At 39.8% G+C, this 14289-nt stretch overlaps 1 protein-coding gene across 6 annotated transcripts in view; it reads right to left on the reverse strand.

Moving 5' to 3' along the window:
• hdac4 (histone deacetylase 4) overlaps positions 1–14289 on the reverse strand; it is a 136265-nt gene that overhangs the window by 66580 nt on the left and 55396 nt on the right. Inside the window, exon 4 of one of the 6 annotated variants that reach the window (XM_055015579.1) lies at positions 10419–10477. The exons of the other annotated variants lie outside the window; for them this stretch is intronic. The gene's annotated coding sequence lies outside the window, so the exon portion shown is untranslated. The remainder of the gene's footprint in view (positions 1–10418; positions 10478–14289) is intronic. 6 annotated transcript variants of the gene reach the window in all.

The following is a 14289-nucleotide window of genomic DNA, read 5'->3' on the forward strand; positions in this document are numbered from 1 at the left end:
GACTGCGTCAGACTGTGACCACATTCTTATTTGACTAGACAAACTCTATGCTTTTATACACCACCTCTGTATTTTTTTTTTTTTGACTGAACAGAACTCACTGTTACACTTACCAACATGTTTTGATGCGATTTCCTTGTTGCACTCACAGGTTTGAGACTCTTTCTATCTGAAAGCCTCCTACACACAGCACACAGACAGTTGCTGTGAAGTTGAACTGACAAAAGATGTAGCTCGGCCTTGTAAGGGGAACATTTTACAACCAGTGAAGATATGTCAGACATCGCTCTCTGCCCATTTCACACATACATGAGTACAGTTTGGTATCCAGATTCAGTTCTTTTTGAGCACCCACCACGAGCTAATTTGCTTGAATGTCACAGGTTCCCTACATCTTAAAATATTAATTACAGACCTAATTTAGCAAGGCAGCACTTTCTAAATTCTCAAACAGGGCAAGTATATTACACAAAATATAGGGAAAGCTCAGAAATTGAGAAATATAAACAAATATGTAAATATCTGAGGAAGCTGCATTGGCGTATTTTAGTATGTAATTCTTAGAAAGAAAGCATGACCAATAAACCAAGAGTGAGAAGCTGAATCATAGCAGAGACAGATTTATTTATGGATGGCTGAAAAGTGAGTTGTGAATTAGAGACAAGTTTGGAGTGAATAATAATGAGGAGCAATTAGTGGCTGCTGAAGGACTCGTCTATTGAGTGGAAGTCCACTGATGACAAGTACTCCTCTGGGGGCAACACCCGACATATGTCCTGCTGTCATATCAATGGGCAGTTTGATAATCAACCAAAAGGTGTGAACAGAAACAGTCAGAATGGGGCTGACCACAGAGGGAATAGTTGTTTACTTGGAGAGTGTAGCTGTATAGAAAAATGACTGCATATGTACTTAAAGGGGATGATTTATGATTCCCTTTCAGCTATACAGGCTCAGCGGTTGAAGAACCAACAAGATGCAGCATTCAGTTGTGAATCGAAAGCATTGCCGCTGGCAACAAAGACTCACATATTTTCAGTAAAATTGGGCGATTGTGAAAGTTTTAACTTGTGACTACCACTTGTGCAAGTTTGGATTCTGATGGGAACCAGATGCCCATTCAACTACATGGAGAGCTATAAATAACTAAAAGAAAAGCTGACCCTAGTTAGCAAGAGCTTGTAAGTTCTCTGTGACATGAAGAACTTAACAATATATTCAGGACAGATAGGAGTACGGACGCTGCATGCAACAATAAATATATCTAAGCCCTACTGGTTCCTAGCACCAGAGACAGCCTGTTACATAGAATGTGTTAGAAACGATACATATCTATCCAAAATAAAAATAATACATGAGGGTGTCTGCAGACCAGCGATGGACAAACAAGGACGCATCACTGGCACATTTACAACACTGATAAATACTTTACCACTACATCTTATTTTAATAAGTGTCATGTCTATCTATTCGATCACAAATCAGATCATCTTTGTATTTTTTTGCACACATCACATCAACAAATGCATGTGTGCATAAGTGTCCATGTATGTGTTTGTGGGTACATGTGTGCATGTAGGTGCACGTGGGGTGGTCTGATTCTCTGTTTGCAGGAGCTATTTTTGAAGTTCAGCGTAGAATCCAGGAAGCCAAGTTTTGTTTGATCAGACAACACACCTACACACCTGGCTGCGATAAAGGCCTGCGTTATCAGCTTGTTGTGTGGTGCTGACGTCAAAGGCTTCGCTAAGCTTCATGCAGCCATGACACTGATAACAGCTAATGCTACTGATCCCAAGCCACAATGGAATACACACACGCACACAAACACCATTTCATTTTTAGAACAGGGAGAATCACCCTCGGGAAGGGCAGTGACCAGACTGAGCAGAAGAACACCTCGTGAACTTTGCATTGAAAATCAATCCATGGACATAGGTTGGTTCGCAAGAAGCATGGTCAAAGAACAGTGGCGGTGACCCAGCAACTTGTCAAACAAAAAGTGAGCATACGTGGGCAGCTTTGGAAAATATTTTTGGCCTGCAAAAAAGAAGACATGTTGAAGATTACTACGGCCTTCCTAAACCTGTCTAGATCATTAACATGTCATAGAAGTAGTTCTGGTTAATTTGCTTATTGTTTGTAACTACAAGTGTAGAAATGTATCAGAAAAACACAGAAGCTCTTGCACTAAATGAATGAAACTTCTGTTACACATTTTGGTCTGATTAGGACAGCCATCCAGATGCTTATGTGCAAGACTCTCACACAAAATACTGCACTAATAAAAAGTGACACTGTATTGCTTTGTTTGATGCAAGTCAAACCATTAAGCTTTCTTTGATCCAGACCAGCCAGTCAGGAGACCACATGAGGTCGAACGTTGCTTTTTACATCTCAGTCAGTTCTTGCGTTGGCAAAGGATCCAATATGAAGCAACAAGCATGGAAACTGCACAACAATTCTGCATAGAGAGACAATAAATACAGTTTGTGCAACGCCACGTGCTGGGACTTGGAGCATATAAAGGACTTTTGGGTATTGCTTATATGCTCGTCAAATAATAACAATATGTATAAATGAAAGTATGTATAAAACCTAGAAATCTGCACTCTGCGGTGAATGCATGTGAAAGCTGGCAGTTATTTGCAACAGCCTGAGAGAGAACCAGAATAGGCGATAAGCGAGTATATCTGAGATAAATAGCTTGTGTAGCTATCTGCATCAGAGTCAGCGTGCACGTGTGCTTTAAATAATACATGTGGCATAATGATTGCAAGGCATGCTGAAGTACACAGTGTGGCAACCAGGCAGACAGGACTGATGAATAAGTAATGGATGGCGTCCGACTCGTAATGTACACACACGCACGCACACGCACGCACGCTCACACACAAGGCATACATTCGAACCATAACCACAAGCCTGTTCATGCTCAGGGGGGGAGAAAAGACAGCAACTCTTATTTTTGTACTGTCTTACGTTCTTGTTTCCCCCCCACCACCCCCATCACAGTGACAGAGGGATGGTGGGATGGGGGGAAGGAGGGTTGCTTTTTTCTTCCATCTCCCCAGAGAACCCCAAACCCAACTCCAAATATATGAGATACCGTGTCGTTTATTATTGATTTGGGTTATTTATAATACACACTCTCACTCTCTCAGTATCCCCCACCCCTCTTTACAGCTCTCTCTGTCTCGTTCTCTCTGCCTCTTGTCCCATTGACTGGTATCTTGGGGAATCTCAAAATGCGCACACTAAATTTGAAACTTCTATCCTAAACAAATCATTAGCGTTTTCAGCACCGGGACTAGGATTTAGCGAGCGTAATGATTTTCTAATTTATAATTAGTTGATGAAGAATATGAGAATCTACTATTTCGTCATGTCGTAATTTAATCGGCTCTGCAGAAGTGTGAATAAAGTATTGATTTAATGCTAGAATCCTACATTTTTTCCTCATATACATATATACTGGCACTTGTCTTTCTTAACTAACATGGCAGCAAAATTAGAGATGGAGTCTGCGATTGTGGTGCTTTGGCTGTTATTGTATTTAAATTTACCATCCTTTTCGTTCTGTGTATGTGTTTGTGGGTACATGTGTGCATGTAGACCCCTTTAACCCCATCACTCCATCTCCTGTCCTGTGCACAAATGTCCACAAGCTCAAACGCACACAGGACACAGTGAGAAAGTGTGGATGAGAATGAGCCACTTTGTTTCCCATTCACAAACCTTGGGCTGTGTAGACACGAAAGAAATTTATTCAGTCAAAATTCTGGACTAGAATCATACACTCCACTTTTATATTATAATATTTGCTTTGTATATTTTGCATTACACTGACACAATAAAGGAAACTGATCAGTAGCTATTAACCTGTGAGTTGCTGTATGGCTCTCGCAGTCAGACTAACTACAGAGATGAAGGTATAGTATACTTTCCTCAAAACCAAGCTGAAGCCCCACTAAAATACTGTCTTTTTTACTAGACTTGTCAGATATCATAATGTAATGTCTATATAGGGAAATGATTCGCCAAGCAAGAGATGTCTGCAGAGAGAGTTGCTACTTTAATATCCCTGGCTTTATCAGCCCATTGCTTCCCATCCATTTTTGACTTGTGACCCCTTAAAACAAAACACGCGTCACCATTTGATTATGTCTACCAAGGGTAAGCATGTCAACAAAAGAGCAGTTTTTGTTTATTATATGTTTGTTTTATCCATTATACTGCATGAGATAAAATAGATATAGGGGGAAAAAAACTACAGAAAATATGAAGAATTTGGTGCAGCAAAATTATGTTTTTCCACTTCTCTCACAACCACTCAAGCTTAATAACTGAATCAGGCATTACTGGCAACGTTGCAAATCAGTGGGAAGTATTGTTTTATGGTGATAACGATAAAAAGAAATGTTATGACACATTATTATGGTGTTTCCATCTAGTTGTTTGGTCTACAAAGCAACTTAGAATTTAATTTCCAGAGAATTGAGTGTATCACAGTATAAATCTCTTTGTTGATAAATACGGCAGTAGAATATTTAATGATATTGCCAACCCCTGTTTATGAGCAATATCTAATCTAAATGGAAGGACATTTTTTCTTATGTCAAGGCACAGCAAATCACACACACAATCTCGTGATTGTAAACCAGTCCATGTGTAAACAAACATTGTTCCGATGTACTCCTTCCTTCTCTTGTTTATGCATATAGGGATATCTAAAGACAAAGAGCTGCATTATGTAGCTAAACATTTTTATTTGATCTGTTTTATACTTCACTGGAGCTGATTCGGTGTTGAATTGTGCTCTACAAACCCACGTGTACACACACAAAAGACACACGACAATCCTCAGATCAAATTTGTTTAAGGCTGCCAGACTGATCTCCTTCAGGTAGCAAACTCAACCAAAAATACGCCTAACAAGAATCAAATTCTGCCAGTTCTGAAGAAAACCTTGAAACATCAAGGCTTCAAAACAGCTTCTTAAAAAGCAGACCTGGTAGCAGAAAGAGATGATTTGAGCTGTTGGCTGCAGTGGGGAGCTCCCGTTCATTCATATTTTACGTCCTCTCCTTCCATCTCAGTGGTAATGCCTTCCCCGTCTGCACCGAGCTCACACCAGACAGAGAGCCATTAGCCGTCAGCGATGCTAAACTGAACTTATGAAAGATGTCAGCTTACCACACAGCACCCTGTGCTCTTAAAAATCACATGGGTCACTGGAGTGCCCCCGTGCACAATAGCTTGAGTAAAGAGAATAGCAACTTGTCTAACACAGGCCTTGTCAATAATGTAAACAGGCATAGCGAGAGTAAAAATAGGTACAGATATAAATGGAGAAAAAAAAAGGTGAGTCCAGGTATGTAAGGAAAGATCAAGGATTCGTACTATGAGTAAGCATGACAAAAGGATGAATGCTGGTGCAGATGAAGAATCTTGTCCAGTTTCTTTCACTTGAACAATGGTTTGTATTTCATGGCATATATACTTGCAGGGGGGTTGAATATTTTGTATCATAATAATTGGTAAAGAATAGACAGTTTATCCTTGAACTCCATTTCTTTGCCCACTTCTGCAAACACCCAACTGGCTTCTTTTTCACAAACTTCTTAGAATTCCACTCCACTTAGAAAACTGACACAATCGCAGACAGCAAACCATCATCTATTTCTACTCTTAAATGAGTCTGTGGTGAGGCACAGTCTATCACTGACGGCCATGCTGTAGCCATTAGGCTGTAGGCTTGTCTGTAATGAACTCCACTTCCCGGACTGAGGAGGGCTAGCCCCTGGTTGTGATGGTGTCCTGGCCAGATGTTAGCAAACCCCTTGCAAGTGAAAAGCAAAGGTCTGAACCTTGGAGTGGTCATCCATAATAGATAGCTTCCAGAGGACTCTTCTAGGTCCATATGGTCTTGCTACGGGTTTTAAAAGCCTTTACAAAACACACCTCTACATTAACAAATGATTTTAACAGGAAGCGAAAGGGCAAAGCATGGCAGTACAATGTGCATAATATTCATCTGTTTATCTTCACATAGAAACAGAGATTTATACAACTTAGTAAGACCTAATTTTAAAAAGACTACAAAATGTTATGTACAGACCTTCTGCTTGCTCTAATGAGTATAATATTGTTTAATATTTAGCAGCATGAGGAAACTACTCATAGTTCTGCCTGCTGATATGATCACCTGTTGGTGTACAGATGGTAATATGTGAGCTGGTGAGACATCTGCCTTAAAATGGCAGAGGAACGAAGTAACGGAAACCGTAGATGCAGATCAACTGAGCCAAAACAAGTGAAACAAGTTTGTTGGTTACAGAAGCTATTGAATTCATTTCAGCAATCAGGGTTAACAAAATGGCAACATTTCCTCCCCCCGCATACAAACAAAGAAGTCGTTTAAATATTTCAGATCGAAATCAATTCAATTAATCTGTATCTGTAAGTTTTCTGAGAAGAATGTGCCAAGAAACGTAATCTTTAGTCAACTTGGACAATGGTGAGCTTTGAGTCAAAAATGGAGGAATCCCCATGCTCCACAAAATTTTACCTGCTCTGCTGAGGTATAAACTGCTTCACAGAACAGATGTGGTATGGTTGGCAGATGGTTGTGTGTCAGGAGTGGATGGTACAAATATGTTCATTTGACTAAGCTGTTTAACTTGTTGTTTGGTTGGTGACCCAGAGTAGAAAGAGCTACTATATCACCAAGACTGGCCCCTCTGTTTTCTTATTTTATATGTGATGATCATTATTATAGTTGTCCAGGGTGTACCCTGCCTTTCTCTTGAGATAGCCTCCAGTGGTTAACTGTCCCAGTATATAAATGATTTAACTGCTAATTGTCACAAATACTGCATATAACACATTATAGCTTTAAAATTAATTACAAATATTGATTTTAATATCCTAACCATCTGAATTCAAGTTAGTTTTGGGACATTTTTAGCTTCTGTCACATTTTGTTTCCTGTGGGCTCATTTTTCACTGCATTAGGTCCTGCACATCTGTGGAAACAGCACAGGCATTGCTAGAAGTAGAAAGAACTTCTTCTTTGTACGTGCAGTTCAACTGTAAAAGTCACTGAATTATTGTCATATGATTGCTGGTTACAGCTGAGTCAATAATCAAATTATTTATTTTTGGCGTTTTTTTCTTAATCAGACATAAGAACAAGTTGACTTTCATGAAATACCCCCAAATTTAAGCTTAGATTTGGGTTTTTTATTTCCGATGAAATGGCTGTTTTAGTAGCAATAGTTTCTAGCTGTGATCAATGGTCATCTATTAAATTGCCTTTTTAAATTTGCTGGTGGTGTTCAATGGGTTGATAGCTCGATAAAATCAAACTATTTAAAACATTTATTGTAAAAAGAGATTTTTTCTTCTTTTCAGATTCATAAAAGAGTTTGTATTGGGATGTCCTGGTTACCAGATACTACCAAATAACCACCACTTCTCTGTGCATTCCCAACCCCCATGCCTTTCTCCTGACTTCCTGTCTGTCTAACAATATTACTATCAAGTCAACATGAAGTTCCAAGATTTTGTACGCATCCCTGCACACACACCAACGAACACAACCTCTCTCCAGACGTCTACAAGGCCTTCGAAAGCCAAGCCAGCCAACCAAAACAGCAAAACACACCAGGCCATATGCAAAATTTATAACATGGTAACGTGGTAAAAATCTTTCTGGCTCCACTACATCCACACAAACTCTCACAACCTGCTGTAGCTGTCAGGATAATGGCACTGAGGCAGACAAAGTAGGTTAAGGCATTGCCTGTTCTGCTGGAAGACACAAACAAGTCTGGCTCTAAGCACTGTGCCATACTTTCTTAGACCTGAATGTGTATGTGTATGTTTCTCTTTAACAGGGTTGACATGAAGGCCACAACCTCAGGCTATGTCTGTAAATATAATTAGACACTGGTACACTGTCTTGTATTGCCTTTATAACTCCAATCTTTCTATCAGGATCAAATTTAATTTCACCTCACGCTCTCCCAAAGCTTCAGGTTTGCTTTAGCGTGCAGCCATAAACCTATTGCTTGTACATATAACGCACTTCCTGGAATCCTTTTAAGAACATTAAATATACGTAAATTACACCAAAACTGTTATGTGCATAAGAAATAAAAAGACAGAGTCAAGGAGATGACATGAAACAAAGTGTGGAGGATTGTATTTCAGTTCATCAGGAGTTCATGAGAACCATTTGGAGAAATCCCTTGGGCAATGACTTTGACACGGTTGTTAGTATGTGAGTGTGTGTATGTGAAAGTGACGGTGGCTTAGCAGAAAAGTAGCAGCTGCCCACCAACTCCTGCCTACACCAAACTGGCACCAAGCAGGAGAACTGATGCCAGGTCAGGGAGAGAGGAGGGTGAGAAGGGTTGGTAGGTGGTTCTGGGGGCCCAACTGTGGGGCTGGGACTAGGGCCGGACGGCCATGTGGGCTCCCTGGTGGCTACGAGTATATAGAACAGGTGGTCTCCATTAGGAAAAGCACTGATTTAAGCAGGTGCAGATTTGAAGTCTCTCTAGCCCTTTTTATTCACCCTGGTAAAGGAATGTTGCATCGTCATTTCACTTCGCTTCTTTCTTCTGCACGCCGCAGCTTACCATGACTCTGCTCAAACATGAACTTCCCTACACTAGGGCAGGTTGGAGAATTGTAGAAATTCGGTTGAACATGTTAAAAAATAATAATAATAATCAAAAAACGCTATTCTGAAGAAAAAGAATACTACAGAAAGATCCACTTTGCAAGGTGACAGGATTGGTTCTTTAGGTGTGTTACATATGAAACCCTGGAAGTCTGAGACGGTCATCAGGACACTGCAGTTTCAATGTGGAAATGTTCTGCCATGGTGGTGACTGCTTGTTTCACTCGTGCTGTCTTCCAGCATATGTAAAACAGCTTATGGACTGTTAACAAGGTAATAAACTTCATTTTCTTTTCTTTAAAAATCTTTGAAGAACTAGTTAGCAGCTAACCAACACAAATAATGACTCTACTGTTATAGACCTGAGCAAGCTGGGGAGACTGCGAAGCTATCTCTGAGTTTTCAAAGCAAGACCGATATTTTATTTTTTATTTTTTTTTAAATGCTCAGGGCATTCATATTTCCAATGCATATGTTACAGGTCATACTACCCCAACACTGTTGTACGCACCTCTGATATCCAGAGTGCCATTTTACATCACGCACTTGGGCAGCATTAAGTTTTTTTTCTTTTGATTCAATGTCAACAACAACTTAACAGCAGTATTGCAGGATCTGTTTAAAACAGTGTAAAAATTCAACGCAAAGTTACAAGTTTTTGAATCTTGATTTTCAACTTCATCCCAAAAGAGAGGTAAAAAATGTGATTTTGTGATTTAGTCATAAAATATTATTGCTTGATACTTTTGTGCTCCATACCTAGAAATGAACTGTCTTGAATCAGTGATGTGAAATGTTGATGTTGCAATTTGGTTCATCATATATTTACTCCGCCAAGGAATGCAGTGGAGTTATGTGGTGACTGGCGTATTTTTGTCCTTCCGTCTGTTAGTCTGTCTGTTCGCAACATTACTCAAAAACGGAATTACAGATTTGAATGAAATTTTCAGGGAACGTCAGATAAGATACAATGATCACTTCATTAGACTTATTAGATTTTGGCAGTGATGCGGCTTATAGTCTGGATCCATGGATTTGTGAAAGATTTTTGTATCATTGTGAGATAGCGGCACAGCGTCACTGTAATTATGACTACAAGTGAACGCTGCGTCAGCTGCCTGCTGATGATCATATGATTGCGATCCTACTACAATCCACTGCTGTGGATTCATCGGGACTTATCCATCTGAAATCATACAACGACTGAGCAGCCTTGGCGGAGTACTGCGCTCTGAGTGCTTTCCTTGTTTTATAAAGCCAAACTTAAGTTCAATATTCACTGGATAATAGATTTAAAACGTGATGGAGCTTTGCTGTATGAAACACGATCACACAAGAAAGTCAGCATAAATTTGTTGTGTTAAACAGTTTAAACCGTGGGTCGGACATGCTGCAAAATGTACGACGTGTGGCTATTATATAATGAGATGGGCCTTATGTCAATCAAATCACTGTAAACGGCCTGAACAACGCAGTACACATTGATCAAACAGCTCCTGAAAGCTTCAGTCTATGCAAATTAAACAAGATTGAATTACAGCTTTAGTCTCATTACTAAATAGCCACACCCTGTAAATCCTACATTGCAAACTTTGACATTTTCTAATTCCACTGTTTTAAATTCTGATTTCAATTTGAATTTGATTACTTGTTCAGCTCAGTAAGTGAATTTTTCCTGGCAAGTCTCAGACTTTGTGTTGCAAAATGACTTCATGTTTTGACTCACCACAGACACTACTTTTCCTGGGGGAAAATCTGCCTTCCCCTTGTGATTTTGAAGATCAACTGCAGTAAAAGCAAAAATAGTGGTGATGAGAGACTGTGTGCAGAAAAGAAAAATGAAGATGGTAAGCAGGTGAAAATAAGGAAAATCCGATCTGCCTCTCAAGCCCCAAAGTGCATAGTGTGTCGGGCATGTTCTTCTACATTAACAGCGTAAAAACAAACACAAATACACGTATTAACAATGTCAGGATTAAGGTCAAGCACTCAGTCATGCGCAGACACACAAAACCCCATTTTCCAGAGAGCAGTAGGGAGGGAGGCAGCAGGAGTCTGGCAGGCAGACAAGTGTCTGGTCATGGTGACCTACAGAAGGGGTGTCCTCTGGAACACACCTCCCTCTCCATCTCTGGCTTTTCAACACTGATCCTGTCACCTTTAAAGCGCATTTCCACTCTCTTCTGTTCACATCTGTTATTTCAGAAATGTGCATTCCATTATGAGGACAAGTTTTAGTTCAGAACCAAGGCAATAAAGATTTTTCCACAGGGTTAGAGTAAGACATTCAGCTGTCATAGTTAAGGTGAGGGAATACATTATGTCAGTGAGTGTCCTCATGGATAGAAATTTGTGTGTGTGTGTGTGCATGTGTGTGTGCGTAGGAATGGAGATGCAGAGTGAGAAATAATTTGGTGTGGTCCAAAAAGTGTTTCTCTCCACTTTTTGTGATTTCCTTTCCAGAGTTTTGAAATGGTAATGAGGCTGCTGATATTTGCATAATGTGCCTTTCCTCATCCCTCTTTTTCTACTTATCCAGGCCCTCTTCTCCTCAAATTGCTGTTCCCCTCCTGTCTCTCACTTTTACCATCTCCATCTCCCCCCACCCACCTCCATTCATTGCATTTATTCTACCTACTCCCGCTCTCAGGTTCTTAAGTGCTCATGTATTATTGACAACTCTAAATAAAGATAAGATAAGCCAGAGGACGGCCAACAGGTTTGTCAATTCCTGTGTGAACCGTTCTTCATCCTCTGTCAACTTTGTCGCTGCCTCTCATTCAGCTAAGCTTGATTATCAGTGCTGTGCAGACAGAAAACGGACATGTGCACAAAGCCTTAAGACTGAGAAAAAAACTAAAAAAAGACAACTGTCACGTTTCTCGCCGATTACAACAGTGCACGCCAGGCAGGCACTGATGAAAGGAGCCATAACGAAGCCCTTCTGCGAGCTACAAAAACCACTTCTGGTCTACATTATCTGTCACTTCTGCTCCTTCTCCCACTCTACTCTTCTATTTTTCCATCCTCTCCTCTCAATTTGTCTTCCTCTCTCCTCCTCCTTCCTCATCACTTCTCTCACCTTCCCCTCCCTCCTCCTCACTCCCTGCAGCGTCTGTGCTCTGACAGTTATGTGTGAGTGGAGCGTGGGCTGCTGCTAATTTGTGCAGAGTGGGAGAAAGCTGTTTTGGCTTGCGGAAGGAAAAAAAAAGCCCAGTTTAGCCTTTACGGCAGGATAGATGGATGGATAGACGTGCCACACAAACACACATACACACACACGCTCGTTAATGCATGTTTGTTTAGTCTGTAATCGTCTCCTAATATCACATGTGCAGTCATAGATACAAACAGATGCTCAAACCTACATTCACATCCAAGAGTGGAAGTGACTCTGAAAGGTGCTGACTTCTGTTCCTCTTAGTACCTCCTCCTGTGCACAATTTAGTCATCCTGATTAATATGCACCCAAATCTGTTTCCATCACAGAGTCTTCCTCATCATCCTCCTCAGCGCTTCTCTCCCTCATTTTTTAAATTTCCGCTGCAAGAACTCATTCACTCTAATTGATGCTCATTCTAATTTTGATTCCAAACTTTTTTTAAATGCACAACCGCACACAGCCTGGTGCCTTTAAGGTCACCAGCACCGACTGCAGCTGCTGCAATCTCATTAGGGCTCGTGTTGAAGTGGACTTCACAGCAGAGAACAAACACACACACACACACAGGAAGTGTCACTGTTGCTCTTGGCACACAGTTAATTAATTCTAACACATCTTATGAATGTGTTAATAGAGCATTGTACAGTGCTTATTCCAATAAAATGCTGTTGTCCTTTTTTTGGCAGGCATTTAAACATTTAGTTATTCTTAGGGCTGGAACAAACTCTGCATTTTTTGAGTGAATTTATTCAGCTCTTCAGTCCAATGATTTGACCATAGAAGTAAACATTAACAAATGTATTAGCCTTCAGAAACGATCAGTTAGACTCATATCCAGACGCCTTTTGTTCAACATTGTTCCTCAGCATTTTAAAAGCATTTACAAGTGCAAATGATACTCGAACAAATGCACATTGCAATTAGTCCAAAAGGACTGGTTGGTGAAAATGTATCTTAATGATACTGACATTTTAAGTAATTTCAGGTGAGCAATGATTGAAGCTGTGATATTTTAACTGTTGGTTTGTGTTATTTACTGCTCCACTTGTCCCGTAAGGAGGGAAGGTCCACTACAAATCAATACAAAGATGCTCTGAGTGATCACCTTTATCCTGTGATGAAACACTTCTATTCTGATGGCAGTGTTCTTTTCCAGGATGGGGTCACTGAATGGTTTGGCAAGTATAAAAGTGAAGTGAATCATACGCTTCAGCCCTCAAAGTCACCAGATCTTAACCTAACTGAGCACTCATGGAAGCAGCGCTCTCCATCACATCATCAAAACACCAAATGAGGGAACATTTTGTGGACCAGTGGTGTTCCATTTTCACAGCAGAGTTAGAGATTTGTAGATGCAATGCCAGCGACCACTCAAGCTGCTCTGGTGACATATGGTGTCCCCACAGCTTACTAAGACAATTAACGTTTTTATTCTTACAATTTGTCACCTGTGTGTATCTCTGCTATTCGTATTCCTAACATCCACTCATAAGCCATATCTGAACCCAAAAGCCTGACAATGATTACCAGTCAGAAACTGAATAAAGAGGATGAGCATGAGATTTTTTTACTTTCATAGTGTGTAATATTAATTATTAACAAAATCTTAGCTTAAAATTGTGATATTTCACCAAAACCACTTTATTCTACATGTCTCATCTAAACGTTTGCCAAACATAAACCAGCGATCCTGTGACAAAGAGAGCACACAGGAGACAAGTATGGAAACTGAAATTCAAAGAAGTAAAATATCGATAGTGTATAAATGAATCATTTTTTCCAGTATTGGTAACAGCAGTTGACACAGTGGGAACAAAGTTGTACATTTAGATTGCAGTGTATTGTTGTTGTTTTTTTCTTCAATTTTGTATAATAAATACTCAAAGAAACTCCATTTTCCATTGCATTTTTTTTTCATAATTTATGCTATTCTAACTTCTCTTTACTTTTAGCCACAGATGTTCTGTTTTGTAGAATTTATACTGCAGCGAAAAATGAGCCAAGAGCAAGTCAAAAAAAAAAAAAAGTCCAGAAAGTACTTGAAGTTCAGATTAAACAGAAAAACATGTGACTAACATTAAAGAGCTAGTGATACTTACTTGACATTACTTTTATAGGACTGACTTTTTTTCCTATGAAAATGTGTTTAACCCACACTGGTCCCATCCACCATTATTAGCAGAGAACGTGGGCTACAGTGGAGCTCTAAAATTCTTTCTTTTTTTTTTTTTTTTTAAAGAAACCACTGATTACAGTACATCATAAACTTTCACATTTATTTCTCCTTCTCTCAGTATGCTCACTTGCCCACACATTCACGTTCTCTCTGTTTTTCTCACTCGGTAGGGAGTCATTTAAATGACCTATAAATGTCAATATCACTAAATTAATTTCTGTCTGTATTAAAGATGTCAGCTCAACAAAGGTTGATATC

Source organism: Amphiprion ocellaris, chromosome 11, assembly GCF_022539595.1.
Source record: "Amphiprion ocellaris isolate individual 3 ecotype Okinawa chromosome 11, ASM2253959v1, whole genome shotgun sequence".
Taxonomy (NCBI): Eukaryota; Metazoa; Chordata; class Actinopteri; family Pomacentridae; genus Amphiprion; species Amphiprion ocellaris.